General features: G+C 45.8%; 2 protein-coding genes across 6 annotated transcripts in view; one reads left to right on the forward strand and one right to left on the reverse strand.

Annotated features, from left to right (window-relative positions):
* ACYP1 (acylphosphatase 1) overlaps nucleotides 1-10468 on the reverse strand; it is a 49453-nt gene extending 38985 nt beyond the window's left edge. For 2 of the 5 annotated variants that reach the window (XM_086936611.1, XM_086936612.1), the window contains exon 1: nucleotides 10374-10468. The gene's annotated coding sequence lies outside the window, so the exon portion shown is untranslated. Of the gene's footprint in view, nucleotides 1-10295 lie in introns of all 5 variants that reach the window. The other 3 variants (XM_086936614.1, XM_086936615.1, XM_086936613.1) reach the window with 3 other exon arrangements.
* A 79-nt stretch (nucleotides 10469-10547) lies between these two features.
* ZC2HC1C (zinc finger C2HC-type containing 1C) overlaps nucleotides 10548-13623 on the forward strand; it is a 61920-nt gene continuing 58844 nt past the window's right edge. The window contains exon 1 of the mRNA XM_086937509.1: nucleotides 10548-10649. The gene's annotated coding sequence lies outside the window, so the exon portion shown is untranslated. The remainder of the gene's footprint in view (nucleotides 10650-13623) is intronic.

Consider the following 13623-nt stretch of genomic DNA (forward strand, 5'->3'; position numbering starts at 1 on the left):
GCACAAGCTTGGAATCGCGTACTCTCTATGCAAGTCACACAGCTGCTCCAACATGTGGAAAGGCTTCAAGACCTTCTTGTTGTTTGCCATTGTGAAGTACACAAGATGGCCATGGGAGATAGTATTGGAAGCAGATTTTGTTGTAAGCACTGCCTTCCCTTAAACACATTTTCTAAAACCTATTCATTCACCAGCCATGTCCTGTGGCATCAAAAATTGTAAATAAGCGTTTGTTCTTGACAGTGAAGACTAATTTTGTAAAAGACATTGTTCCTAAAAAGAGTGCTAGTACCCCCAAAATGCTGCCAGGAAGATGGGCAGGAAGTTGGAAGAGCTAAGACTACAACTCATGAAAACAGTTATACTGCCAGCTACTGTAATATATTTGGGGTATTTGTGCAGCACCGAGACAACCAGTGCATCCATTGGAGACAACTATTTTCAATAATCATGTTTGGTAATTTGGTTTAATGCCATCATGTATACGACTTGGATTAAAGTTTTTGGGGTACTAAATCTTCAAGGCTGACGTTGCTTGCAGGAAATGTCTTGCTCTTGAACATAGGAACAAGTCCAAATTTCTACAAAGCGTAAAACTGCCTAGCTGATGGATAATTCAGGAGTTTGGAAGAGCTGCACGGCAAAATGTGGTTGCTGTAGTGCCCAGTTTTCGTAGTCAAGAGTGAGGAGCGACCAATTTTCATCTGAATTCAATCACCTTTTATCCAGTACATTGTGACCAACTGCTTTAATGGCTTTAACGATTCAGGGACATGGAGCAAACGGAGTCTGTTTTACTTTCATAACAACCAAACCATAATTTTAGCTTTTCGAAATCCTAAAACAAATGTTGAAGAGGCATAATTCTTCAGAAAGACTATTCCAAAGGATGGGAGCCAGCATAAAAAGGAATCTGCTACTGATATATGCCTTTGTGAAGTGGAGAAATCCCAAGTCTCACGGAACATGAATTGAGCTGAAAAGAGTGAATATGGTGCATCAATTTGTCCTACATGTACCGAGGACCCTACCAAAGACAGTCAGATGGCAAAAGACGTAATAACCTTAAAATGGGAACACTGCAACTTGGAAGCCCGAAGAGACTGGGCAAGAAGTAGTTACATTTTCAAAACGATATGCCTCCTCCCACCCCCAAACAGGCAGCCAACATCATTTTGAATCGATTACAACTTCATATAATGTATTCTGGAAAATCAAGGTACAAAGAAATACCATAGTCACTGCCTCAGTTTAAAATGGCTATGAAGTATCAACATATAGGGGAGGGCCAGAATGACCTTACTATGCCTGGACATGAAATAAGCTAAACATAGATATGGTATATTGTGGGGAAAGATCATTCATAGAATAGTAACTCAATTAATACTTCAATTAGTCACTTATATATAAGTATGATTTCAAAGTACACTATTAATTTACTTAATGGTGGCATAATAATCTTTACTCTCAGCACTAATACCTGGAGTGTGCATTAAAATTACACACAAGGAAAAGAAAAAGAAAGCAATCGCTAGTGTTTAAATACATAAAAATGGTGACAACTACAATAAAAACAACATTGCTTCAGTCTTCCGGTTGTTTTGAACAACGTGTCAGCACTCCCTATTTAATGTGTAGTCCATGCAGCAGATAGTCCTTGAAATTGTGTTACATTGAGGACAATCCTGCCCGCGATCTATTGGGTGTGTATCCATAAAGTTATTTAGTATATTTAAGATTGAATTACTCCTCCAAAGGAAATTGCCCACAAAAAACAAAGATTGAAAAGGCATGTCCTTGGAACATTTTGGAAAGACTCAAAAGGCGAATGCTCTCCAGCTACATCCCTTAACCTCTTAGCAGCGGCGCGAATTCTGCTGAGGTGCGAGGGGGGGTGGTCTGCGTGGCGCCGCGGTGCTCATGTTGGCGCCCAGCCATCATAAAGCACGGTGGGCGTGTGCTCATGACGGCCGGGAGCCGTCAGAACTCCACCCACTAATTAATTCGCCAGCACAGGCGGGGAATTAATCGCGCATGGGCGGAGAGGCAACTTTCTGATGGCTCCGGGCCGTCATGAGCACACACCTACCGTGACTGACGGCCAGGATCCGTCATGCGCACGGAAGGAGTTAAATAATAGTGTGTAGTCCCTACACTACAACCATAGATATACATTCTCATCTGCAGTGAAACATCCTTTTGACTAAATATACAACCTCAGTAATGTGTCAATGAATGCATGCACTTGCTTTTGTATAACTGTTTTCAATACAGCATGCATCTTTAATATTTTGTATGTCTCTTTCTGATTTTATCACGTTTGTTTTCAGTTCTTCATTTTTAATAATATTTTTATCACAGTACGGCTCTGTAATGCCTCTTTTTGAAGAAGCACTAAAATGAAAATGTGTTTACTTTCTATTCTCAGTAAAAAAAAATGGAAGGATTCTCAGCATTAAAAGAAAAACATTCCCTGAAACCCTGTAGTGTTCATTTTTTGCCTGTGCCCCTCTGCCCACCAAATAATGTTACCTATCTCTTAGGCCGTCCAAAATCCTGGAGCCAGAGTTTCCCCTCATCCTGGTGGCAGCCGCTAGGAGGGGTGAGGAGGCGAATGAGGGCTGTGCAGCCTATGTTGATTTTTGTCCCCCTAAACTCCTTAGGGAAGCAGTCAGGGGTGGAACATAACATGACCTGCTACTAAATAAAACAGCTAATTTCAAACATCAAATGCCTGGTATGCAAGTTAAAGTGTGGTATTTTGAAGACCCCCACTTTTTACCAGATTTCTGATGCACTTAAACTAAGTGTGCCCTGGGTCCCTGCCAATCCGTTTCCCAGGGCGTGTTTTCTTTCCCAAAACCGTACCTCCTTTTTCACAATTGGCACACCTCTGGCCCAGGTACCACTGGTACCAACTGCCTTGTGGCCAGAGAAGGCCTCTGAGGGCTACAACATGCACTTTGCCACCCCCAGAGACCGATTACTTAAGACATACAGCTATTGCAGACTGTGTGTTTTGGTGCAGACAAAACGCAAACCCAACAAGGCACACATCCCTGTGTGCCATACCTACCTACCATTGCCTATGGCATAGGTACGTCACCCCTCTAGCATGCCTTACAGGCCTAAGGCAGGGTGCACCATAGCACAGGTGAGGTCATAGCTGCATGAGCAATAGGGTCTGTGCCTTTCACAGACATTGTAAGTGCAGTGAAGCCATTTTGAGTACGTGGGCTGGGAGTTTGTCATTACGAACTCCACAGCTCCATAATGGCTTTACTGAAAACCCACACTTATGCCAGTGATGGATTTATTATAAAAATGCACTCAGAGGGCATCCTAGGGATGCCCCCTGAAAACAACCAACTACTAGTGTATTGGCTGACTGATCCCCGCCAGCTAGCCACCACGAGACAAGTTCCTGACCTCATGGGGTGAGAGCCTTGGTGCTCTCGGAGGTCAGGAACATACCCTGCTCCTACTGAAGGTGCTACACACCTCACCCTGGCAGGAACAGCAACACGTGGTGGTGAGCCTCAATGGCTCTCACCTTGTGATGTGCTTACTTGGGCAGCTCCAACTAGAGGAGATGCCCACCCCTGTGTCCAGGCCCCACTTTTGGCGGCGGGACAGGCTGGAAAATTAGTAAGCAGAGTAGGAGTGTCCACCTCTGCCTGGCACACTACTAGGGTTGCCAGGAGCTGAGGTGAGCACCTCTCTTAGAAATTCTCCATCTTAAATTAGAGAATTATGCCCAGTAGGAACAGGGATATGCCCCTCTCCCCAAAGGGAGGGAGCATCCAATCAATCAATCAATCAATCAATCAATAGGTCATTTGTAGAGCAAGCGGCTCGGATCCTGCCGAAAGGAAGAGGGGGGTAAACTACAAACAGGCGAACACCCAGGTCTTCAATGCTTTCCAAAATACTTGTTCAGTCTCTTCCATACGAAGGTGGTCAGGGTTGCAGTTCCACAAAGACCCAGTCCTCACTGTGAAAGCTCTACAACCAATCCTGGCTTTAGAAAAACGGGGGATCCTAAGAAGTTACTGAAGATTGGATCTCAAGGCCCTAGCCTGGTGGTATTTCCAGAGTCTCTGTCTCAGGTACACAGGGTCCCTATCCCTGGAAGCTCTATAGGCGATGACGAGTGCATTAAACTCTATCCTCCTTTGGACAGGCAGCCAATGGAGGCTCTGCAGTTAGGGAGAGATGCGATGACAAAACAGCACATTTCTAATGAGTCTGGCCGCCCCATTCTGAATAACTTACAGTCTTTGAGTCAGATAAGCAGGAAGACCCAGGTATAGGCTATTGGCATAGTCTAACTTCGATGTTACCAAGTGTGGACTACAGTCTTCCTACAATCTATAGGTATGAAATGCAAGAATCTCCGCAAGGCTTTTAATTTCCAGAAACAAGCCAAGGAGACTTGGCAGATCTGGGCTTTACAAGAGAGGTGCGTATCAAATTTGAAACAGAGATTCCTACCCGAATGGACTGGGATGGGTGGAGGGTTTAGTTCCGGAGGAGAGGGTTGATTTAAAAACAATACCTCAGTTTTGTCAGTATTTAATTTCAGGCAACAATCTGTCATCCAGGTCGAGATGTTGGCCAAACATTTCTTGAAGTTGTCAAAAGCTGCCTCCGAGTGCTCTTTAAAAGAGAACACCAGCTGAGTATCATCAGCATAGGAGACAGCTTTCACTCCCCATTGCTTGACGGGAGAAGCCAGATGGGGCTCAGAGCTGAGCCCTGGGACACCCCACACATAAGGGGTTTAGGTGAGGAAACGTGGGGGTGAAGAAATACTTGCTGCAACCGGCCCTCTAAAAATGAGCGGAACCAGGCCAGCGCAGTACCCGTCACCCCCAGGTGCTCAAGTCTCTCCAGTAAAATTCAGTAGACACCGTGTCAAATGCTGCGGATAAATCCAGCGGTACAAAAGGGGGTGGTGATAGACGGAGAATCTGAATCAATCAAACACTCACACCCAGTCAAAAGATCTGGGTTTAATCCATCACTGTTCTTTAGCCCACTCTGCCACCCCAGTTCAGACATGGCTATATGCAAATCAGTCTGACCCTGTGCCTCATGGGAACAGTCCAGCCCGAACTGCCAAGCCATGTCTTCCCTGGACCGGAAACAAGCTTCCGAGGACCGGTTTCTGGCATTCCAGCCGTCTTCAGCCCGGCTTGCTTGAATCCAGTGGCAAAGTGAGCAAGGGACTCTCTTCTGAGCATACCCTGCCACACTGATGCTGGCCAAAAGCAGTACAAAAGGGGGTGGTGATGGACGGAGCATCTGAATCAATCAAACACTCACACCCAGTCAAAAGATCTGGGTTTAATCCATCACCGTTCTTTAGCCCACTCTGCCACCCCAGTTCAGACATGGCTATATGCAAATCAGTCTGACCCTGTGCCTCATGGGAACAGTCCAGCCCGAACTGCCAAGCCATGTCTTCCCTGGACCGGAAACAAGCTTCCGAGGACCAGTTTCTGGCATTCCAGCTGTCTTCAGCCCGGCTTGCTTGAATCCAGTGGCAAAGTGAGCAAGGGACTCACGTCTGAGCATACCCTGCCACACTTATGGCGGCCAAACGCGGTACAAAAGGGGGTGGTGATGGACGGAGCATCTGAATCAATCAAACACTCACACCCAGTCAAAAGATCTGGGTTTAATCCATCACCGTTCTTTAGCCCACTCTGCCACCCTAGTTCAGACATGGCTATATGCAAATCAGTCTGACCCTGTGCGTCATGGGAACAGTCCAGCCCGAACTGCCAAGCCATGTCTTCCCTGGACCGGAAACAAGCTTCCGAGGACAGGTTTCTGGCATTCCAGCCGTCTTCAGCCCAGCTTGCTAGAATCCAGTGGCAAAGTGAGCAAGGGACTCACGTCTGAGCATACCCTGCCACACTTATGACGGCCAAAAGCGGTACAAAAAGGGGGTAGTGATGGACGGAGCATCTGAATCAAACACTCACACCCAGTCAAAAGATATGGGTTTAATCCATCACCGTTCTTTAGCCGACTCTTCCACCCCAGTTCAGACATGGCTATATGCAAATCAGTCTGACCCTGCGCCTCATGGGAACAGTCCAGCCCGAACTGCCAAGCCATGTCTTCCCTGGACCGGAAACAAGCTTCCGAGGACCGGTTTCTGGCATTCCAGCCGTCTTCCTTGAATCCAGTGGCAAAGTGAGCAAGGGACTCACGTCTGAGCATACCCTGCCACACTTATGGCGGCCAAAAGCGGTACAAAAGGGGGTGGTGATGGACGGAGCATCTGAATCAATCAAACACTCACACCCAGTCAAAAGATATGGGTTTAATCCATCACCGTTCTTTAGCCCACTCTGCCACCCCAGTTCAGACATGGCTATATGCAAATCAGTCTGACCCTGTGCCTCATGGGAACAGTCCAGCCCGAACTGCCAAGCCATGTCTTCCCTGGACCGGAAACAAGCTTCAGAGGACCGGTTTCAGGCATTCCAGCCGTCTTCAGCCCGGCTTGATTGAATCCAGTGGCAAAGTGAGAAAGGGACTCACGTCTGAGCATACCCTGCCACACTTATGGCGGCCAAAAGCGGTACAAAAGGGGGTGGTGATGGACGGAGCATCTGAATCAATCAAACACTCACACCCAGTCAAAAGATATGGGTTTAATCCATCACCGTTCTTTAGCCCACTCTGCCACCCCAGTTCAGACATGGCTATATGCAAATCAGTCTGACCCTGTGCCTCATGGGGGGGGGGGGAACAGTCCAGCCCGAACTCCCAAGCCATGTCTTCCCTGGACCGGAAACAAGCTTCCGAGGACCGGTTTCTGGCATTCCAGCCATCTTCAGCCCGGCTTGCTTGAATCCAGTGGCACAAGCATTGCTGAGCTGCCCTGGTCTAATGCTTCACATACAGTTTCCGCTACTTCCAAGAGGGCAGTCTCTGTACTATAACCCGATCTAAAGCCTGATTGGGAGTCATGAAGACAGTTGTTAGACTCAAGGAAGTTAGATATTTGCTTCTGTACTTCCTTCTCAAGGATTTTGGCCAGGACAGGCAGGAGGGTGAATTCTTGAGCTCTGCTGGATCGGTGTCCACTTTTTTCAGGATCGGCAAGACATAGGCCACTTTCCAGGTGGTAGGGTAAATGCCCGTCATCAAGGAAGAGTTCCAAATAGGGTTAAGTTGCTGATTGAACCAATCAGCCAGCAGTTTAAAGAACTTAGCCAGGCAAGGATTGCCGGGTGAACCGGATTTACATTTACATTTACTCAATTCTAGCAGAGATGCTTCAGGGACAAACGTGCTGAACTCAGACTACATTCAAGGCAGGTCTAGAGCAGGTTTTAGCGTGATAGGAGACCCAGCTGCGGACCAAATGTGTGTAGTCACCATAGGCGACAGTAGCTGTTGGCTACGGCCTTCAGTAACGCCCTTAAATTTTGTATTTAAGAGCCCTCCTGAACCTTGTTCCTCAGATTCGACGAACTACGAAGAAGGACTAAAGAGGGATGTATGTTGTTACTACGCATGCTTTTACAACGCATGCCTTTACCACGCAGGTTTTACAATGCAAGTCGTTACAACGACTTGCGTTGGGGGGCGCTGGATAGTGAATAGTTTAATTTACTATTCCAAATCCAGTCCTCGTGGATAGTAGGGAAGGTTTTGGATAGTAAATTAAACTATTTCCTATCCTACAGCGCCCCCCCCAGCGCAAGTCGTTGTAACGACTTGCGTTGTAAAAGTTGCGTGGTAAAGGTACTGCGTGGTAAAAGTTGCGTTGTAAACGCTGTTCCCCACTAAAGAGCTGTGCAGCAGTGGAGAAGACGACGACAACTGACTTGTCCCCAGCCCTACAAGCCTGTCTCCTCCTCCAGCGACCCTGCTCCAAGCAACCGGCGTGGCATGCAGACACCGCAACATCAAGAATCCCGGGGAACCTGCGCAGTCTTAAACAAACCTCTGCCTCACAGCTACACCAGATTGGTCCACTCAAGCAACCAACAGAAGGACTCTGGATCCAGTCAGTTTCTCGACACTTGCACTACTCTGCACTTGAAGCCCAGAGTCCGAATCAAGGCAGCCCACCCATCCAGTGAAGTCTCCCTGATGATCCTGAGCTGGGACCAAGCATTGTAAGGCCTCTCCTGACCTCCCCCTCAACGTCTGCAGCCTCAATCTGAAGGGTCCAACGACTGCAACCGGATATGTTGAGAAAAGCCGACGCCAAAAGACACCCCTGCACCCACAGCCCCCCAGGCCTTGGTGTGCCCAACTGACGGTGTCCTGGAATCCCTCCAACTTACCTCTAAAGTCATGGGATTCTTTCAGCCAACCTCCGGAACTGAGCATGCAGCAGTTTTACCCCACCGAGGATCTCCATTGATTTCAACATGGCCCCCGACACCTTCTTTGCATTATGCACCCGGCCGCCCCTTTGCCGCTCGTGGTGCAGTCTCAGTGCTCTTTGGAGGCCCCTCCAGTGCTGACCTTAACCTCCAGGGCCTGTGTCCCTGAACCACAGGTACTTACCACTAACCAGTGCCTCTTCGAGGTGCCACCAGCCTCCATAGGATAACATTGGGCCCAGTGACCTCTGGTGGTGCAGTACCTACCTTGGTCAGACCCTGGCCCAGTGTTGACCCAAACCCCCGGAGACTGAACTTGAGAACTGCTTACTTACCTGTAAGTTACTCACCTCTCTTTATCCCATACGACTGCATTGGTCTCACTGTATAGTACTAAGTGTGAGCCTTCATACAAAGTATCTCTTTCAGCATTGGAAAGCATTTCATGCACATGCACAGTATTGTTTGAATACCAAACAAAACCTATTGCCAGTAACAGAAAGTATTGCATAAAAGTCTATTTACCTGTAACTGAGTTCAACTTGAGGAGAGGAGTTGGCCTAACGGCTAGGGCGGTCGACCTCGAATCTGGGGAACTGGGTTTGAATCTCGGCAATGATGCTGAACGCCCTGTGATTCTGGGCAAATCACTTAATCTCCCCGAGCCTAACAAAAATGAATGTGTAATGCAACTTGTGCTATAAGCACATTGATACCCGATTCGGGTCAAGTTTGTGCCATATAAAACTCTGTTAAAAAATGTTTTAAAACTTTGTTCCTAGACATAAAAGTAACAAAGTAATATTATTCTACAAACACTGGCCTGGAGTCAGTCCTTGAGTCGGTGTTCTGCCTTGTAGGAGTATGTACACCAAATGCGTTCACACTACACTCTGATAAGCCTAACTGCTCAGCCCAGCTACCACTAAGTTGAGAGTAAGGTATTAGCTACTTTAACCACTGCCATACCTTTGGAGATTCACTGGACTTTGTGCACACTATACCTCTTTTTGGTATATTATATACAGAGCCAACTCCTGACAATATATATACATATATAGTCACCAGTGTTCATTTAATTTTAACAAGCCCCTTCTGTCTTGTTTGATTTATCGGTCAGAGATCATTAACGCAGGTCTAGTATGCATTTTTAAGTGTTTTCTATTTATATTTACTTTTTAAGATTATACTGTTATAGGTAAAAAGTACCTTCTTTAGGTGATTTTCTTTCTGTTTTATGTGCTCGCAGGAACATAATCAGTACTTTAAATGGGCCGGTACAGTCCGGTAAGGAGTACCAGCACTTTTTTATTTTGAGAGAGAGAGAGTACCGGCACTTCTCAAGAGAAATGCTATACTTTTAATTGGAGAGTACCGGCACTTCTCAGAAATAAGCAGGTACTCTGGTTACAGAGTACCTGCACTTCTATTTTTCCATTTCAAGCACTGAACATAATAACCTTGATTATGTCGGTAAAAAACAGCCAGGTGGCAACCCGAGAGGCCTGCACAAATCATAGCTACCACTGCCAGTTCATCTTAAGGTCCTCGGGCCCACCACATTCACTTGCTTCAAACCCTTTGGAGTGCGGGTGGGGAGGGAGTGGCATATGTCCAAAACTACCGACTTTGGAATTAAAAAAGCAGAGCAAATCATGTATACTCCCCGTGCCTCAAAACGGAATGCAACCTTGTGCGATGTGTAACTGTTTGTCATGAAAAAAAAGCGACGTCTTCGGGTCGAGTTAGCGCTATATAAAACAGCCAAAAGGAAATACCACTACCATCTTTCACCAAGGTCCGTGTCCACCTCCCCGTCATCCTATGTGGCCTCCCTCTACATTCCTCCCTCACATGATGCAGTCGTTAGAAAAAGTGAATTATCAGTGGCTTCCCTGGAGGTAATGACCTCTTCCTCCTTCTCACTGCACCCACCTCAGGGTTTCCATTGGCAAGGGTGACATTTCCCTCCCATCTCCACCTTGGGACCTCCCTCCCGTTTCGCCCTCGCACCTGATCCTGCCCGCCGCAGCCCCGGTTCCACCACAGAACGAACTGCGCAGACTCGTACAACGCACCCACCGGTCTCCTAGCCGCTTCACAACGGAAACAGGTCACGTGATTCACATTCTGAACGTGTTCCACGCAGTGACGTCACTGTGAAAGTTTCCTAGCAACGAGGTAAACATTCCAAACACGCCCAAGGAAAGTCTGGGGAGAGCAGTGATGGAGCGGGAGCAACCGTGACCGAACCGGGAGAAGATCGGATGCATCTGAAAGACAAAAGGGGTAAGGGAAGCGGCCCTGATCACACCCTCTGTGCCGAAGCTGTACCGAGACCCATAAACGCAGAATGGGGGCGAGAGGGGCCGACAAAACTGCATGCATCACAGCGAGGCATCTGTTGATGTATCTGCCCGTCCTGTGGCGAAACACACAGCTGTACCCCCTCCCTTTTTGCAAAATGTATTGAGAGATCTCTACACTTGTTATGGACTAGTCCCATAAACTTTCAAAGACATTCAAAGGTCATTGGCAGAGTAGCTTGCACCCCATGACCTCATCCCGGCCTTCACCACAAGTGCTGCGGGGCCCACCTACGCCCCTATATTCCCTAGCCTATCAATCCGTCCTCCTGTTTGCATTTTCTCCTCTCTGTCCATGCTTGCATCTACCAGCGCATACAAATCAGATGTTAATTTGTCCTTTCTCATTCCCATTTTCCACTCTAAGCACATCAGGATTTGTCCTAGTCTCCTCATCAGGGCCCATCTCCTGGTATTTCTGCATATTATGTCCTTTCGATAGGGTTGCATTTTACCTAAAACTTGAGGTAGTAGAGTAAAGAGCGAGGTGCAGGTTTGCTCTGATAGTCTTTAGCATCACTTAAAAAGGCCAACTCCCTCACCCTTTATTTAAAATCAATCTCTTCCCACACGATCTTGAAATTTCCCCGGTTTTAGGTATGTGGCCTGCCTTTTGTCTTATTATGCTTTGTAAATTCTTCGCCACGGTAATATATTTTGGTCCTCCCGATTTAATTGCTTGTCTTAGTGTACATGGCCCGACCCCCTCCATAACATAATTATATTTCAACAGCCCCTGATAGTATTTAAACAATAAACGTATCTGGACCAATTCCACTCGTACTTTACTATTTATAGACCCTAACCAGCTTTTCCAAATTGACATTTCCACCATCTGAAGCTGATGGATTGATTTTTTTCCTCTACGATTTCGCACCCATGCAGCAACGGGCTTGTCATTTTCAGATTACAGGCTTCTTTCAGTACTTCCACTGATTTACATCCCAGCTTCCCATTCAGCCTCCGGAGGGCACTCGTGACTCGCTACTGCTCTTGCATCTGTGACACTATTTCTATATGGGACCTAAAATAATGAATGACTCGAAGCTCAGTAGACTTAATGTCTCAAGCCATATATGCAGCGGGGCGACCTAGTGAGGGGGAGACAGATACAGGACGTTTGCTGAGGGTTCAGTTTTAGATGATGTATTGTCATCGATTAAAGGTTAGTGCATCGGAGAAGTGGGCAACAGGGAGGGTCCTTATTCACACGTCAAACGTTCTTAAATTCAATCTTCTGTGTGATTGATGTTCCATGAAGCAACATCAGGCAGGGGCAATGGAACTGGTGCACTTTAGACCGAGGGCAATGTGAGAGGCATAGTTGTAAACTGCAGATTAGTGATGGTTTTAAAGAGAGGCCCCTTAAATATTGTTGCTATTGTCTATTTAAAAGATTTGAGATTACCGTTGCCAAGCTGAATGAGATTCTTTGATGTAGAAGTAACAGAAGCAGTACTGTTCATATGACATGTAAGTGATATCATGCATCTTAACTACAATACTCCCTAGTGGGTGGTTTGCATCAAATGCAATGTCCAAGTTGGTGACATTTTGATGTCTGGATCGAGAAGGAGCATATAGGCCTTCGAGGAGCTAACATAATCATTTTCAGTGCATCAGGTTTTGACTATCAAGACATTCAATTACTTTCTAACAGTTACCTAAGACACTTTGAGGTGAACATGGGCGCTGTCTGCTCACATATTAGTGAAACGGAGAAACAACCTGACCTGCTATTTATAATCTGCTGTTTTATTTAGTAAACAGACTTAATACCTTTATCTGTTTCGAATGGTCTGAGTAATTTAACTACTGTATGGATGAAACCATTTAAAAATGTATGACAAATTTACAAATATGCCTGTCAAAAAGGCACACGACACAACCAATTCAATACATGTCAAGAAATAAGCAGAAATTAATTAAAATTATAATGCAGTATATGCAACATACATGAAATACGTACAGTAAAACCATATGCATGAACGTCAGTGTTAAGATAAAATAATTGAGGAAACTCAATCACTGTGAAGTTCAGTTTAATGTAAGTAATAACTCCACCCAACACATGAAGCTTCCGCTCCACAGGAAACCCAACGGTGACTACCAGTCAACACTAGAATCCTGCAGGGCGAACCCTCCATGCGTGAGCCATAACATTTGTAATAATACATAATGTGAAGCGCGCTGAATGCGCGAGAATGTACAGTGGATATACATCGCGCGGTGGTCCGCGCGATGTTTTCAATACACATACTACTACACCACCTTCCCCCTTACAACAGCAAAACAAAAACAGAAAAAAAGGAAACAATAAATAAATAAATAAAATACATTGTACAAAAAGTCCTAAAATTTAACAAATCCATCAAACTTTTTCAGAACTCTAATAGTCCTCCCACGGGTAGAACGGGTTTCATTATTTACAATATTTGAACACTTTGGAACAATTGAGCAATTAGAAACATTTGAACAATTTTGAACATTTGAGCAACTAGGAAGTGGATCAGAAGATGTCATACAAGCACTATTTTTTGATGCATCCAACCAATGACTCCAATCTAACTCCTCATTAGAGTTACTGCGCCTTTTTTTAAATAATTTCCACTTGTTGATGAGAAACCTTAACTAGTTGGCGTTTATTCCACCAACCTTTCTTGTCGACAAACGCAGTCCCTCTACTTACTTTTAGAACTTGAACTGGTTCAAAGAACTTTGATTCCCCCTTTCTAACACCCCGGGTCTCCTAATCAAAACCCAGTCCCCCAACAAAATATCTGTTATAGAGGAAATCATCTTTTTATCAAAATACATTTTCCTCTGATCTTGCTTGACCCCTACATTCTTGCGGATCGTGTCCAGATCAACCTTTGAATTACCAGATTTCTGCTGCA

This window comes from Lissotriton vulgaris, chromosome 9 (assembly GCF_964263255.1).
Source record: "Lissotriton vulgaris chromosome 9, aLisVul1.2, whole genome shotgun sequence".
In the NCBI taxonomy this organism is placed as follows: Eukaryota; Metazoa; Chordata; class Amphibia; order Caudata; family Salamandridae; genus Lissotriton; species Lissotriton vulgaris.